This window comes from Peromyscus californicus, unplaced genomic scaffold (assembly GCF_007827085.1).
Source record: "Peromyscus californicus insignis strain IS unplaced genomic scaffold, ASM782708v3 Scaffold_3__1_contigs__length_106647218, whole genome shotgun sequence".
NCBI lineage: Eukaryota > Metazoa > Chordata > Mammalia > Rodentia > Cricetidae > Peromyscus > Peromyscus californicus.
The window spans coordinates 8,038,909-8,056,505 of record NW_026294551.1 but is presented as its reverse complement, the minus strand read 5'-3'; positions in this window follow the sequence as shown (position 1 = coordinate 8,056,505).

Below are 17,597 nucleotides of genomic sequence, written 5' to 3'. Positions count from 1 at the left end.
CAGTCTGTGTAACCCAGTGTGGACTCCGATGCCCTGACAAGGCTGCCCACATGTAATTGGACCTCGCCACACTTGGCAGTGTGATCGCTGGCACTGGTGCAGCTTAGGAAACCAGAGGGACAGAGGAAAGTAATATCCTCACAGCCTGGGGGGTGTAAATAATGAAAGTTGGATCCATAAGTAATTACTTTTTAATTAATTAGGAATGATGAATAGCAAAGACCCAGCGACTCTCAGGCAGAGTGGTGTTAACCGTAATAGCCTTGTTCCTTTTGCTGCTCAAATTGATTTGCTGAAGGAGGAGGCAGAAGAGAGAGACCACCCTGGGTCTGGGGGGACCAAGGAGGAGGGCAAGGCAGGGAGGGTGGAATCCAGGAATCTCGGCCGAGTGAGGGGATCTCTCCGTGCCATCATAAAACCCTGTGCTTTGGGAGGAAGTGGAGAAGAAATGATGGCAGTTCTCACTTCCAAAGTCTTCGCAAAGTTGCCTGATAAATCTTCGCACCACTTCTGGGACACATCGCCAGTGTCCTTTCATCTCCCATCGGCAGGAACAAGACTCTTTCCTGGAAGGACTTCCCTAGGTCAAGCTTGAAGCTCTTCAGACTAGTACTCTGCAGGGGCCTGGAGACCCTTCCCAGAGGACATTCAGGTATACAGACTGGGAAGAGGAGGGAGGTCAGGTGACCCTGGAAGATGGAGGGATGCATGCTGGTTTCCACTCACCCAGTGCTGGAACACAGGGCTGTCCTCATGCCTACATGATGGGCTGAGCTGGAATACAGGGCTGTCCTCATGCCTACATGATGGGGTGAGCTGGAATACAGGGCTGTCCTCATGCCTACATGATGGGCTGGGCTGGAATACAGGCTGTGCTGAATCTTCACCTCCCCATCCCCCAGCTCTGGAAGGAATGACATCACTCAGATATGAAAGATGGTCCAACGCTGCACTTTTCCTTCTATAAAGGAGGTACCATTGACTCATCAAAACGAGATCACAAATTAACATCTAGAAAGGTTCTGACTCTCTCCTCTCCCACTACAGCCTCCCCTGGGACCCCACCCCAGGCTCAATGGCTCCTTCTCTGAAGTTCAACAGGAAGCTTGTAGGAGCAAGTTTTCTTCAGCTCTGAAGAAAAGCCAGACTGAAGGGAGGAGAGCAAAGCATGGGTCAGATATCTGGGCTCTGTCCCGCCCACTGTGACCTCCCCAAGACCTCCCCGCCAACACCTAAGCAGCACCCTGGCAGCACCGCCCATCTGGAGAACTAAAGATGCCACATCTCAGATGTATCTTAACCAGCTTTGGGGAAGACTGGAAGGATGAAATGAGAAAGGAAGGAAAGGGGAGGGGAGAGGAGGGGTGGAAAGGGGAGGGGAGGGAGAGAGGAGGGGGAGGGAAAGGAATAGAAGGGAAGCAGAGGCATGCATGGGAGAAGAGAGGGACCTGAGGTTTGGTCAGACCTGCTCTGCCCAGTGGTTTTGGTGTGCCTTGGAAGAAAGCTTTTCACCTGCATTTCCAAGGCGCACTATCTCCCCCACCTTCATGGAATAGGACTGAGGAAAACCCCAATGAACAAAACATCCAAATGTGAATGAGGTCAGAAGCAGTCCTGCCCCGGGCCTCCAGCTCTGTGCCATCCGGGTCTCACGCTGCCCAGCCCTCCAGCTCTGTGCCATCTTGTCTTTACTAAGAATTTGCATGGTTTTTCAGGCGGATTTGAAGTTTTCTTTTGCACTCACTTTTATTCTTAAAAAAAAAAAAAATACTGGGAGCTGGAGAGATAGTTCAGTGGGTAAAGTACTTGTTATAAAAGTGTGGGGACCTGAGTTCAAAGCCCTAGAACCCATAGGCACCTGGATAATGGAGACAGGAGAACCCCAGCTGCTTCCAGGCCAGTTAGCCTGGTATGTCCAGGAGTGAACAGCAAGAAACCGTGTCTCAGATAAGGTAGAGGGTAAGGACTGCCACCCAAGGTTGTCCTCTGACCTCAACACACGTGCTGTGGCACACATGTTCCCTCACTAACACACACACACACACACACACACACACACACACACACATTAAAATACTGTCTATCTTGCTGATTGATGTTACTAAGCTATTAGCATGACCTACCCCAGACACTTAAATAGGTCCCCAAGAGGAATGCATTCTTTATCTCTCTCCTCCTCAGTCCTGTTTGAAGCCATGCCTTGATTTCAGAATCAGACACAAACTGAAACCCAGCTTCACCAGCACACACTGCCAAGCCTCTGCCTACCACCAATGCCTCTGCTGAGAGAGGGCAAGTTGAGTGCCCACCTCAGTCCTGTGACTGGCAGGAAGCAGAGGCTCAGGACAACTTTCTTCTTCACCCATGTCTTCCCTGGCACCAGGCCTTAACCATAAAGGAGCCAGCAGCCAGGGTCCCACAGAGCCCACCAAAGCAGAGCAAGGGCTACAGACTTTTCAAAAGTCCTTCCCAGGACTTTCTCTGTTAAAAGGAGAGCTGGACTTCGGTGCGGGAGGGGAGAGCTGATCATTGCGGCCATGTCAGACCAATTTGTTTGTGTTAATTGCAGCCAATTAAACTTTTATTTGAAAGCTTTCCTAGGTCAGACTCTCTGGGGAAAGTTGATTTCTGGCCAGATGGTAAAAAGGCTTTTATGGACCCTCACCTGCGGTGGAGAGAGAAGAGATGGATGTCAAAGGCACTTTGGAGCAGTGTGCAGATGGAAGGCAGCTAGAAGGACCAGTCAGAGAGAAGGTATGATGGGACAGTCTGACTAGTCCAGAATGAATGGGTGGCATGTGAGGAGAGCAGAAGAGAGACCTAAGTCAGTGTGATGGGCCAGGTACTCGGCATCCCTAGAACCTGGTACTTAACAGCCTGGATCATGTTGGGCATGCTCCATCTCTGGCCAACCCAGACCCCTGAGCCAGAATCTGCATCTTAGGAACTGGGGAGATAATTCAGGGGGAAAGTGCTTGCCGAGCAACCATGAGGAGCTGCATTCAGAGCCCCAGCACCCACATCAAAACCAGGCAATGCCTTGTGTGTAAGAGGTAAAGTGGCAGGGTGGATCCTAGGGGCCAGTCTAGCCCAAACAGTGAGCTCTAGATTCAGCAAGTTGTCTCAGAAAATAAGGTGGAGAATGACAGGGAAAGACACTTGATGTTGACTTCTGGCCTCCACATAGGAAGGCACAGGTGAGCACACACATGTGTATACTTCATACACCCGTGCTAAATGAATAAATAAATAATCTGCAAGGTAATGAGACTCCTGGGGGCATTTTCTGCACAGAACACTGGCGTGAGAGACACTGTCTGGGCCACTCACATCCAGCCATCTATCGCTTTCTCAGATGCCAAAAATCAAGATTTTTCACACTATGGCATAGGGGTTGCTATTGATTATCAACTTGACAGGGTCTAGAATCAATTTGGAGACAAACCTCTAGGCAGGTCTGTGAGAGAATCTCTAGTTGGGTTAACTGAGGAAGGAAGACCCACCCTGAATGTGGGTGGCACCATTCCATGGGCTGAAGGAAAAGGAGAAGGTGGGCTGAGCACCAACGTTCATCTCTTTCCACTTCCTGGCTTGCCTCGAGATCCTGCTGCCCTGACTCCTCTGCCCTGATGGACCTACCCTTAGACAGCGAAACAAAGTAACTTTTCCTTTCTTCCTTTGCTTTGGTCGGGTTATTTTTTCATATTAACCAGAAAAGTAACACCTGAGGTCTCCTCCAAGCCATCCCACCCATTTCCAAAATACTTGTCCATTCACCCACGTGCTGTAGCCATGTCCTTAAGTTGGAATGTCACCTCCTGGGATGGTGGAAGAAGGAAGCTCTTAAGACTCAGAAAGCCAAGGACACTTAGAAGGCTCCAGAAGCTTAGGGAGTTACCTGATTTACAAGACTCCTCCCCCGAGATAAACAGTGACCACAGGTCAGGAAAGGAGGCTCCTGTGGAGCTGCCTGAGGGTTGAACAGAAAGCTCCAGAGGAACAGCTTTCATGGGTCATCCCATGCTGGAGAGGGCTGGCGAGCAGCTGCTGTTGAGTAGGTAACCCCAATAAGCTCTAGGCTCACCAGGTTAGACTCAGGAGGATCCATTCTTCGGTCTGTCATCGATTCCAATGTGGGGTGAGCGGATGTTTGCTCACGACTCCCCAGGAAAAGTCCCACAACCAGGAAATGTCGCTTTGTGATTCCAGAAGGTTCAACTCAACTCAATCCCTTACCAACTAGTTCTTCCCCCACTGATGCCTGGCTGGGGCCTCGGGAAGCATCTCCGGTGCCAGGAATTCAGCTGTAAATGGGAGGTGGGGAGAAGGTGCCTGTCCCCAACTCTCTAAAGGGCTACTGTTGATCAACAACCCTCTGTTCTCCTTAAGATCACTTCTTTCGGGCACCCCTCCAGGCTTAGCTCTGGCTGGGCCTTTTTACCCATGTTCCCTTCTATTTCTCCCAGGCTGGAGGTGGCCATGGCGTCCTGACTCCCCTCTGGATGTCTCTCGCTCCCTGTTGTATCCCCCATTCCTACTATCTTGTGTGTGTGTGTGTGTGTGTGTGTGTGTGTGTGTGTTATGCATATGTGGGTATGTATGACAATGCCTGCTTATGAAGTCCAGAGAAAAATGTCAAGTGTCCTCCTCTATCGCTCTCCACTTTATTCCTTTGAGGCAAGATCTCTCACTGAACCCGGAATTCAAAGTTTCTCATCTAGACTGACTGGTGGCTACCATGCCCCAGCAATCCTCTTGTCTCCATGCGCTCTCCTCCACACACACACACACACACACACACACACACATACACACACACACACACATTAGTGCTAAGGTTACAGGCATGCATGGCCACACCCAGTTTTTTACATGGGTCACTGGGATTTGAACTCAGGTCCTCATGCCTGTCCAGCAAGTGCTCTTACCCACTGTGCCAGCTCTCCAGTCCAGTTCTATCACCTTGTTTGCTTTATTATTATTTAGGGGCAAGGACAATGGCCACTGAAGCTATTTTGCCCACAAATACAGAGGGGGCAGGGGGAGGAAGCACCCCTAACCCCCTGGAGGCCATGGGCCGGCCATGAGGGAGAGGGGAGAGGGCATCTGGGAACAGGAGCCTTTATTGTGATTTCTCAGTAAGGAGTGAGCAAGGCAGGACGATTGGGGCAGGCCAGTTAGTCTGAGCTGTCACCGGTCTATGAGACATGAGAGCGGCCGTAGTCATGGCATCTGGCCCTGGAGTGATGGGTAGGACAACAGTGGTAGCAACGGTGTGGGAGCTGTTGAGTGGTGGCGGGAGGGTGTGGGAGCTGTTGAGTGGTGGCGGGAGGATGTGGGAGCTGTTGAGTGGTGGCAGACGGGTCCATCATTTGTCTATGCTTAAAAGCTCCCTCACTCTCCATCCCAGGGAGGTTCCTCCCAAAAGCCTGGGGATAGAAAGGCAAGGAGTCACCACCTAACTGTCCAGAAAAAATAATGACCTGTGCCTGCAGGAGAGACGTGAGGGCACCAAGTTCACAGAACACGCCAACATCACCTTCCTATGTCTCTAAAACAGCCTGTCCCCTAAACTCTCATCAGTTAACCCTGTGAATCTGCCCGCTGTTCCCTGCAGGTCCCTGGCTAAACTAGAAGACAGGTATCCTGAGTTTTCTCTCTTGGAGCAGGGACCAAAATTCCAGTGAATGACCAATGGTGCCCCTGGAGAATCAGTGAGTGTTTGGGCTTACTCACACAGCACAGGTGGGGAGGAAGTAGCCACACCAGAAAGTCTCACACTACATGGATGATGACCTCCCTGGGATGGCACAGATGGAGGCTAGCCCGCCTTCCACTAACCTTCCCCAACCTCCATACTCTGACCCCTCCCCAAGGCCACTCAAAATTAGGGCAGAGCTGCCTGGAGCCAGCTGGGAGGAGTGGCTGGACACTCGGGTGAGGGTCCAATGATCATCCTGGGTGCCTCTCCTCCGAGACAGTCGGCAGTTAACAACGCAGGCATGGAGATCGTTTGCAAGCAGACAAGCTGATCTGATGAGTTATAACAATCGTCTTTGATTCGCTCCTCTCCCCGCCACCCATGACAGGGCCAGGTCCCTCTGGTGTCCGTTGTGAACACACCAGGAGCAGGGTGTGCCTAATAGTCACTTTCAGATAGACAGACCTGACACACTTGACAGTCACACTTAGCAGAAAAAGACAATCACCGAGAGGTACCCAGCTCCCCTGGGAAAGCGGCTCTTGGCTTCTCTTTACCTGAACTCGGGGCGTGGAGGTCGAGAGCCGAGAAGATGCTGAGCATGCTACTTGGAGCTTGGAGGATAATGGTGATCAGATTTAATAATTATTAGCAATCTGCACATTTTCTGCTGCAGATGAAATAATTGCAGAAGAGAGCCGGCCGAAGAAAGAAGCCTGCGAATGCCTTCTCCTCTCAGCATTAACACAGCAAAGCTACAGAGCTCACTCGATTAATTAGCACTCTGTCTTATTAGCGCCTATATCTATTCATCCCCACACAAGGCAGACACTGGGAGCTTGCTCAGTGAACGCCCCGCCTAAGGGACCTGGGCTTGGACTAGAGCTCAGGAAGGTGGGGTCTTGTGGCGCTCCCAGGCTGGGGGCAGGGGGCAGTGAGGATGAATAGTGTTGGATAAAGACGGCTGCCTGTCCACAGAGCAGGGCACTGAATCTCCCGGCATTGAGACAAAGTAACAACCCAGTGAATCTTGGAACAGCCAACAAGTAGCCAGAGAAGACTCAGGCTACGCTCCTGGCTCCTGAAGCATAGAAGGGCAGCGGCATGCCGCCAAGGCCAGCATCGTGGACACTAGAACAGTACAACCGTACAGGGACCCACGCTCAGGAAAATCCCATATATGGGGTTCGATACACTGAGACTGTGAAGTGGAGGAGAGGTGTGTGGAGTGTTCACTGGGGCCCTCAGCTCCATATGCTGACCCCCCTCTGTGTCATCACCTCCATGGATGATTCTCAGCAGCTTTCTCTCCTCTTCCTCCAGCGACGAATGCGATGTTCCTGTCCTGGGGAGGGCAGGGTGTCTTAGGGTCCGGATATGTGTGCCTCACCTTCCCCAGGCACCCCTGAAGTCTACTAGCATCTCAAACAGTCCCTTGCTTCTGAAAAACAACTCACAGTGAAGAACGGCATTGTGAGAGACCAAGGGAGCAAGACAAAGGGAGAAAGGCGAAGGCTTGTTTTCAGCTTTGTTGAAGAACTCCGACTTCTGAGCAAAAAGCCACCATCTTCATCGGATCAGCCATGTCTGCTCTAAAGAATCCATCTCGACTCACAGAAGGAGCGGGTGGGCTGGGTCATTAGATGTCACCTGGGGTTCCAGCAGCCCCTCCCAGCCATTTTAATACAATTTTGCCCTAATTCCATTTGACTCCCTGGGTCTCAGGAGGTGCTTGAGTATATAAGCAGGGGAAGATGAATGGAGAAGGGAATCTATGTAGCTATGGAAGACACTATCCATGAGAGGTGAAGACTTCCCAATATGGCTGCTTTGAGGTCACCCACACCCCTGTCATTGACCTGTCACAGGTGCTCTGTATATAAGCCCAGCAAATTCACTGGCTCCTCCAGGGAAGGGATTTTCAAAACATACAGTTTAAACATAGAACTGTGCGTTTTCATTTTGAACTGGGCTCTACAAACACAACCCAGTCCACTGCTTCTAGGTGAGGTCTTGGGATATTCCACGGGGCTCTGCCTGACCAATTGGGACTACTGCATTCAACTCTTGGACAGACACAGTGAACCTGCCATGTGCAGGCCTCTGCTATGGCCCTATGATGGGGGTGGGGTGAAGTCACTGACCATTCTGAATACTAGAGTCTTAAAGCTTGGTCACCTCTTCACTGTGACATTCTGGGTCCACCTGATTAGCTGGAGAAACTCCAGAACCCGAACTGCTTTTCCTGGCATGAAAGATCCCCATGGAAGCCTTGAAAGGCCAGTCCTGGCTGGAATACGCTTAGCTGGGAAACGTGGCCCAGTGACTCCGTAGGCTGTGGGGCTGGGCAGCATTGGGCTCATCCATGAGGAAGAGCAGGTCCTTGGTGGCTGCCAGGTGGAGGTTAAACAGATGTGGCTGGAGGTATACAGCTGGCTAAACTCCCAACCCTGCTTCTTAGTATACGAGTTTGCCAGGTCATTGAAGTCCCAGAGCCTCAGCCTGTTGTAAGATGGGTGTTCTTGACAGGCAGACAGACGGGGAGGGGGGGCGGGACACAGGATCGACAGAGAAACAGAGATGGAGACAGAAGGAGAATTTGCAAGACTGGGAAGGTATGCAGAGGCATAAAAAGGGAGGCACAAACGCCAACAGAAGGCAACACTGTTGTGCATAACCAGCCTCCATTCCACTGGGGCACTCACGAGTGTATCTCCCAGAGAGACAATAGCAGGCATGTGTACCCACTGTGATGGCTAACGTTACTTGTCAACGTCACCCAACCTAGAATCACCCAGGAAAAGAGTCTTGATGGTGGATTGTCTATATTGAACCAGCCTGTGGACATGTCTATTGGGGACTGTCTTAAGTTAATTGATGTGGGATGACCCAGCCCACTGTAGGAGGCACCATTCCCTAGGCAGGGGTTCCTGAGCTGTGTAAGAGCACAAGCAAGCAAGCAAGCATGCATTCATTTCTCTCTGCTCTTGTATGGATATGACGTGACCAGCCGTCTCAAGCCCGGGCCTCCGTGATTTCCCCCAAAGTGACGGACTTTAACCTGGAATTGTGAGATAAAACAGGCCCTTCCTTCTCTGAGTCACTCATTATCAGGGTATTTTATCACAGCCACGGAAATGAAACTGCAACACCTGCCAACCCCTGTCCCTGGGGGCTTCCCTAAGTTCCTGAGCTGCAGATACCAGCTGGCAAATTCCTGCAGGTGGAAAACAAACCGTCCAGGAGAAAAGGGAAACACCCAACAGTGCCGGAGACAGGCAATGTCCTGGGCTCCTTATATGGGGACAGTACACTGGAGGCTTACCACACTTGTGTAACAAGTATTAGTAACATCCCCCCCTACAGATGAGCCCCTTGAGAAACATGGGGTCCTAACAGCAATGGAAGGCTATGAGATGTTAAGGAGGACTGTACTGATGACTCTCCTTGTTGCTGGGATAAAATTCTTAACCATAAGCAACCTAGGAGAGAAACGGCTTATGTCATCTTACAGCTCAGGAGGACACAGTCCCTCATGGCTGGGAAGGCATGGCAGCCAGAACGTAAGGAAGCTGCAAGTCGGAAGCTAAAAGAGATGAACACTAGTGCTTAGCTCACATTCTCTTTTTGATGTGGTCTGTGACCCCAGCCCATGACATGGTACCACCCACATTTAGACTGTGTCACCTCACCTCAGTTAACCTTATCTAGATAGTCCCTCATAGGCAACACCTCACAGAGGCTTGTCTTGGGAGCTATTCTAGATCCTGACAACTTAATCAGCATTCACCACCACAGAGACACAACCCAGCTGGCCTATGTGCCACTGGGCTCCAGAGCCTGTTCTGAACCACAGGCTCTTTCCTCCCTGCTGTAAAAGGGGTTGAAGGCCTGGCCTCAGATACCACACTGGGCTTTGCCCTTCGGTGAAATCCGCAAAAAGTGAAATTGATGAGAACGAAGAAAGCAGAGACCCAAAGTCAATGCTGAGACCCCGGCATGTGCTGGAGAGCTCAAGAACGGGGGTTCAGGGAGCAAGACACGGAAGGCCAATCAGCAGAACTCCAGGCCCTGGGCTTCTGGATTGCTCCTCTGCTGCCAGCTGCTGTCCCCATCTGAAGTCTGGAACCCCATCACCAGCCATCTCCCAACCCCAGGAAGAGAGAAGCGACGGGGACTCAACTGAAGACAAAGGCACTGAATGTCAGTGCTGTGACAATCACAGCATTCCCTGGGGAAGTACAGAGGCTAGTCCCCAAGAGGGTTCAACCAAGACACGACAAAAAGTAAAGTGTGCGGCATCTGCGATGACAATAGAGATGTCAGGACCAGACTGCAGACGTCTCTGGGTCTTCTTCCTGCCCAGCCCTGAAGGGACATGCTCTCCTAAAAGAAACACCTTCCTCCATCCATCCCTTCCTAGGGCCAAAGGGACAGACACTCTGCAGCATAGTTCTGGGCCTGGCCACATCTGGCCCTAGCCAAAGCCTGAGGCTGCCCGGGACCATTTTTTAATTCCTTTGCAATCAGCATTTTCCTTTCTTCATTTGCTGGTTGAATAATACAGCCTTTGAGAAAAGGGCCCTCAGCACAATTCTGGTGCTCGTTTACAATGGAAATTGGGAAAACGGCGCAACACACGCTGCAAAATGCATTTAAAAGAAGATGATTCAATTGGATTTGGCAGCTCTGATATCCAGGACCAGAAGGAGAAAATCTGTCTATGATTTGAACATGTATAATTAAGATGAAAGCCTTAAGTACTGGGTGCATTTCTTAAGATGTCACCGGCTCTGTTGACTCCGGGCGTTCTGATCAGCAATGTGGAGCGTTTATTCCTGAAATCTGAGTGAGTGAGTGAGACGCCTTATAGAAGCCAGCACCACGGAGCCGTGTCAAACCCTGACACCACACTGCTTATCAAATGGGGTGACAGCAGCAGGGGTGAGGCGGAGAGAGCAGAAGAGCCACTTGGGGGCTAGCTCCGATCTTCCCTGAGCTGCATTCCCTAACCTTTGCAGACAGAGACACAGGCGCAATTGGATCCTTCCTGTGTGTCCTATTTTGGATCTTCTTCTGGTACCAGTGGACCTGCCAGGTCCCTGGGAACTGCTCCATGAATGGAGATGCCATGCTTTGAATGTGGGATTGTGTGCTTTCAAAGAGGAAACCTGATACAGCGGTCCCCTCTCTTGTGTGATTTCCCTTGCTGAGGTGTTAGTGGACAACCCTGGTCAAAAGATGCAATGTTGGGGCCTAGAGAGGTGGCTCAGTGGTTAAGAGCACATGTAACTCTTTCAGAGGACCCCGGTTCAGTTCCCAGCACCCATATGGTAGCTCACAATCATCTGTTGATTCCAGCGTTAGGGGATCCAGTGCCTTCTTCCAGCCTCCACAAGCATGAGGCAAGCACATGGAGCACAAAAATACGTGAAGGCATAAACACTCATACACATAAAATAAAAATAAGTTTATTCAAAAAAAACACTTTAAAAAAAAGATATGAAATGGAAAGTTCCAGAGAGATAAGCATTTATAAATTTGAAGTTGTGTGCTGTCTGGGTGATATAGTAAAATCCCTCCCTGCCCCATGCCATCCTGCCTGCAGTATGAGTCATTCCTTTGTCCAGCATGTCTCCACTGTATGTAGTACCTCCTACCGACACTCAGCAGCCATCTCAGTTGTTACACTGACGTATTGTAGAGGTACCACCGTGTTGTGTTCACGTAACCCTTATACAGGAGCCTAACGCTACATCACAACGCCTACACCATCACTTCATGTCATCTCTTCATATGGGCACTCTGTGGTCCACAGCATTCCAAGGAGAGGGTTTGTAGAGCACAGTAAAGTATTTTGATTAAAAGAGGCCATGTTCACATGACTTATCACAATATATTATTATATTTGTTGTTTTTATTATTAAGGACTCATTTTACCTAGTTTTATAAGGGAAACTTTACCATTAGGTATGTGCAACAGTTAATAATGGTTATCAATTTGACAGGATGTAAAATCACCTAGAAAACAAGTCTTTAGACATGCCTGTCAGAGATTATCTAGATTAAGTTAGCCTCTGGCCATGCCTTCAAGGAATTTTCTTGATTGGGTTAATTGAGGCAAGAAGACCCACCCACCATTCCCTGGGCTGGGTCTTAGACTGCATAAAACTGAGAGAGATGTGGACACAAGGTGGCCATCTGCTTCAAACTTCTGCTACACTGACTTCCTGGTCATGAACTGTGTAGTGTACCCTCGAAACATGACCTACCTGTCTTCCTTGTCATTATGGACTCTCCCTCAGGAACCATAAGCCAAAATAAACTCTCTCTTCTAGAAGTTGCTTTGGTCATGGTGTTTTATGTTTTGAGGATATCATCTGGCCTCCATATATGTGTGGCATATGTGTATATGTGCACACACACACACACACACACACACACACACACACACACACACAATGAAGTAGGACAGTCTGTGTAAATCCCAACAAGACTCTTGCTGTCCACAAGCTGTGATTCTTTGTGCTCTCCTCTGCTTGCTCTTTGAAGCCACCCCAAATCATCTCCTCCCTCCCGGCCTGCCTGCTCTCTGGGCCCAGAGGCCCTGATCTTTGTAGAAAGTAGCATGTCATGACACACCTCTCCCTGGCAACATGAGGTGACTCAGTGACAGCGCAGCTGGTCGCTCACCAGTTTCTCCCTGGAGAGTCCATAGCATCACAGAGATGACTCACAAGTGGCACCAGGGGACAGAAACCCGGGTCTGGAGTTAGTCTCATAATGGTGCCTGTCAGGTAACTTGCTAGCTCATGACCCACAGGGAGCGGAGTCTCCCGAGACTTGTGGGTCTCTATTTTCCGTGTGAGGTGGGAAAGGAAAGAGGACCCCTAAAGAACCACTGTCCTTAGAGGCTGAGCCATCTCTAGGTGCCCAGTCTCGGATTCTGACTTAGCTGTTGCCTCTGCCCTGGGAGCAGCCTACTTTTTAGAAAGAAAGGCAGAATGTGGGAGGGGCATGAAGTGGGGAGTCCAGGAAAGAGAGGGAGGAGCCTGTTAATAGGGGTAGCTGCATGGTCCAGCCCTGCAGACAACCGGAAGACTGCTACCTAGCCCCCAGAGCTGTTGGGTTCAATGGATCCCTAACCAGCACCTTCCTATGCACACAGCCAGCCCTGTGAAAATAACTCAGCCCATCTCCAAGGCCGTGAGTGCCACACTGTGTGACTCAAGAATTCCACCCCGGCTACACATGCAGTGAGGGAAAACTAAATTCAGGCTGTCTTGACTGGTTCTCGCCCTGCCCATTGGCCACACTGTCTACCTGGATTGTAGGGTGTCATAGTTACCGTAGGTAGCTCCAAGCACACCAGTTCATCCTCTGACCAACTGTGGGACCTTGGGAGTGCCTAATCCCTCAGTCTCCATGTCATCAATTACAAATGGTTCATTCTTCAGATGTGTGTGTGGAACTGGCAGCACAAGCCTCGTGTCCCCCCCTTCCTCCCCCTCCTTTCTTTTCCTTCTCTTTTTTCTTCTCTCCCTTTTTGTTTCTTTTATATTCATTGTCTTCCTTTCTTCTTGTTCTTCATTTCCTTTCTCATCCCATCTGCTGCCCTTCCCTTCCTCAGAGCCACTCAAAGCCCAGGCCTTGAACACCCTTTGCTGTCACGTGTGGTGCGCAGTGATGTCCTGCGAGGATGACCAGGGGGGCCTCATCAAGTCCCCCTGACAGGACCCACGTGAGTATTGGGAAAGCCCTGTCCCTGCAAAGAGCGGTGAGAAAGAACCTTCAGGACTCCCGTGTCAAGTGTGAAAATGGATGTTCTGGATTCCTATGCTTTGTTTCTTGCTTTTTACCTTCCAAATCAGGCATAGCTTATCGGAACCAAAGCAATCTTCAAGAGCAGAGGGAACTGACGGAAACAGGAGCTGGGAAAGCTTGGCTTTCTGGGACACAGCGAGCAGCTTCTGAGGCCAAGGAAACATTGTTGAGCTCTCCAGACCTGTCCAAAAACAGCAGACAGGCCTGACTGGCCTCGGTCCCAAGATCCTGGGAAGTGTCCTGAATAAGAAGAGTTTGCAGTGCATGTCAGTAGCCACAGGCAACTGGGCACCCTTGGCAGATGGGTGATGGCAGGAGCATCTCAGAGGTCCACTGTGGCTCCACAGTGCCCACACCTCCTGTCAGGTATATCAGTCATCATCTGTCTTCAGTACCATGCCCACTAGTAAGGCAAAAGACAGCGTGTGCAATAGGATGGGCCCTCTAAGTGTGGAAGCAAGTCCCCCGGGCCCCTATTGCCCAGAGAGGGAGGGGAGAGATGCGTGGGCCTTCAGTGCGTAGCTCTTGGCGTAAACAGAATGGAAACTGTAATAGTCCTAGTTCCAGACATCTTCTTCCTTGTTTTGTTTGTTTTTAATCTTGCAAATCAATAAAGGGAATAGAATGGGAAGAAGTTCAGTTCTGTTCTAAAAGTTGTACCCTTGTAATCCCAACACTCAGGAGGCTGAGGGGGATCTAGAGTTTGAGGCTAAGTTGGGCGTGGTGGCACACACCTTGAGTCCCAGTACTCCAGAAGCAGAGGCAGGTGGATCTCTGTGAGTTTGAAGCCAGCCTAGTCTACAGAGTGAGTTCCAAGACAGCCAGAGCTACACAGTGAGACCCTGCCTCAAAAAGAAAAAGATAGAGTTTGAGGCTAGGCCATCAGGATTTCTCAGTGGCCTGAGGTGCTCACTGCCTAGCCTGACCACCTGAGTTCCATCCGTAGAAAGGGAACCAACTGCTCCTACTGTCCTCTGGCCTACACACACACACACACACACACACACACACACACACACACACACACACACACACACAAAGTAAAATGTAAAAGTAAAACTGTGAGAGTTGAAAGCTAGCTTTGATTATATATCAAGAGCCTATCTGCCAACCTCAAGCGTGTGTGTGTGTGTGTGTGTGTGTGTGTGTGTGTGTAGCCAGTTAACTAAACAGAGAGAGCTCAGGACATTAATGTCATCACATCACATACTTCAATTCCAAGTGAGTGGACACAAGCACATTTCCATGAGAGAAGGGAAATCTTACTGTGGGAAGCATTCTCAGACTGTGTTAGCTACTCATGTTACCACTGCTACACACACACAATAACCTGAAACCACGAAAATCCTCCGAGAAACAACCCAAAGGGAGAAGGATTTCCTTTCTGATTTTTTACACTTATTTGTCTGTGGGAATGTGGCGTGCCACTGCACACGTGTGGAGGTTAGAGGACAACTTGGGGGAGCTGGTTCTCTCTCTCCATCATGCAGGTTCCAGGGATCAAACTCAGGTGGTGGGGTGGCAGCATCCACCTTTGCCCACAGAGCCATCTCATCACTCCTGAGGATTCATTCTGTTTCCTAGTTTCAGAGGGTCCTGTTGATCATCACTTGACCCCCATACACTTGGGCAGAAGAGCACTGTGGCAGGAGCATGTGGTAGAAGGTGCTCTTTCTTTCATTTCCTTTTTAAAGGGTATTTTAACATGCATGTATGTGAGAGCGAGTGCATGCCCCATGTGTGTGTACCTGCAGAGGTCAGAAGAGGGTGTCAGATTCCCCTGGTACTGAGTTACAGGTGGTTGTTGCCAGTGCTGGGAACCAAAGTTGGGTCCTCTGAAAGAGCAACAAGGTCTCTTAACTGCTGACCCATCTCTCCAGCTCCACGTGCTTCAGATATTGGTGAACAGGAAGCAAAGGAAAGGAACAAGGAAGAAATCAGGGCAAGATAAAGCCCCCAAGGACACCCCCATGCCCATGACCCACTTCCTCCAACTGCCTGCTACCTTTCCTCACTTCCAGATAATTCCATCACACCGTGAATCCATCAGGGGATGAGGTCAGAACCCTCAGGATCTTATCACTTGCCCTGAAGGCCTATTAGCTGGCAGCTGAGTCCTCAGTGCAGGAGGCTATGAGGGACATCTCACAGCCAGACAATAGCACAGAACACCTAACCTCAGCCTCAGTAGAAAGAGGAAGTGCTCGGCATGACTGCTTTCTTAGGAACATTGGTTTGTAGGAATGCTGAGGCCTTTTATGTAATGCAAGCTGAGCATCCTGAACATAAAAATCAATGTCCCAAGTGCTCCCGAACCAAGAACTTTTCAAACGCCTGTGTGACTGCACAAGTGGAAAATTCCACACCATGAAACTTTACTTCATGCACAAAATCACTAAGCATATTGTATAAAATTACCTTCAGGCTACAGGCATAAGGTTTATAGAAAACATTGATAAATTTCATAGTTAGTTTTGGGGTCTCATCCCCAAGATATCTCATTATGCAAATACAAATACTCTAACTTTTTTTGAAGTACAAAACACTCTGTCTCCCTTTTTAGATGAGGGAGACTCAGCTTGTCTAAATATGAACTTCTTTCTCCACTGGCTTTTGAACTCCAGAGGGGTGAAGCTGACTTCTGCGCATGCTCTCCCCTTCCGTTGGGGAAGACTCTGCGGTTGTTTCTGAGGGGAGTCAGGGAACACAGGTCCAGCCACTGCTCATCTGTATGTCCATCTCAGGTAAAGTGGGGAAGATCTCCCTAGGAAGGTAGATGGTATAAGCTTGATGAAGCCGGTCACATCTCATCCACAATCAGATGTGATTTTGGGAACAGCAAACAGAAAAAGATAAATACAGTCCAAAATCCCCCATCCAGGGAATGGTGCCATTCACAGGAAGGGTCTGTATACTTCAGTTAAGACAATCAAGATGCCACCCTCCACTCCCCCACACACACATGCCTAGACACCCATCTCACAGGTGATTCTGGATTCTGTCAAGTTAACAATTGACTGTAACCATTACAAGGACTCAAGAGAATCTGTTGGAAGTCCATGGAAAAGATTGCCTTGCTCTATTTAACACAGAGAGGGGCTTTGGGGGATGTGGCTCAGAGGTGGAGCCTGGGATGATCCCCAACACCAAAATAAAGTCAAATGAAAGAGATGGGGCCGGGGATTGCCCTGGATGTCTATAAACGTAAATGGGAAGGAGAGTTCCCTGGTAGACCACTGCCACCACCACTGAGGAAAATGGAATACTCAAAGCCATAAAGGGGCTGCCCAAAGCCCTGAATCCCCAGAACACTCACCCCAGATTCTCAAGGACAAAGGAGTTAAGTCACCATTTCCTGGATGGGTCCTACTTGCCGTTGGACACATCCCTTTCCCAATCCCTGCAGGCTCAGCTCTCTAGTCAGGAGAACAACTGGACCAAAGTGGGAAGAGTACCCACAGAGGCGCATCCCACAAGGGATGCCCACTACATGTGGTCGTCTTCTTACTGACCAATCTCAAAGCTTGACTCCCAGACTCAACCACATCTCTTCAGGCTGTGGAGATTAACTCCTCAGACCCGACCCGTGGACCCTGGGAGCCCACCAGGGACTCCAACTTAGAAGAAATCTCATGAGCTGAGGGGACACTGAGTTTCTGTCCCCAAGCTCAGAACCCCAGTGGCCCAGGGAGGCCCCTAGCAAGCACGGAAGCTCCGGGGGTGGGAGGGGCAAGTGTCAAGGAAGTAAGCCGTGGAGGGGGGGGGGTGGCCATCTGACCCTTCTAGAAAGTGCAGCAGCGGCAGAATGCCAGGCGAGCTTCATTTTCAAGCCTTGATTTCATTAATAAGATAATGATGAGTCGTTTAACTTTGCATCTGAGAGTGAAGCAAATTACCTGTGTCTATATTGCTTAATGACGGAGGCGCTAACTGGACCTTTGCCGCCTGCTGGAACTGAAGCTGACCTATCACAGGAGGCAATTTTATGCCCTTGATTTTGCCATTTGACTGAAGCCATCCATCAGGCCAGCCTTCCACCCCACACCACCAGCTTCACAGCTCTACTAGAGTC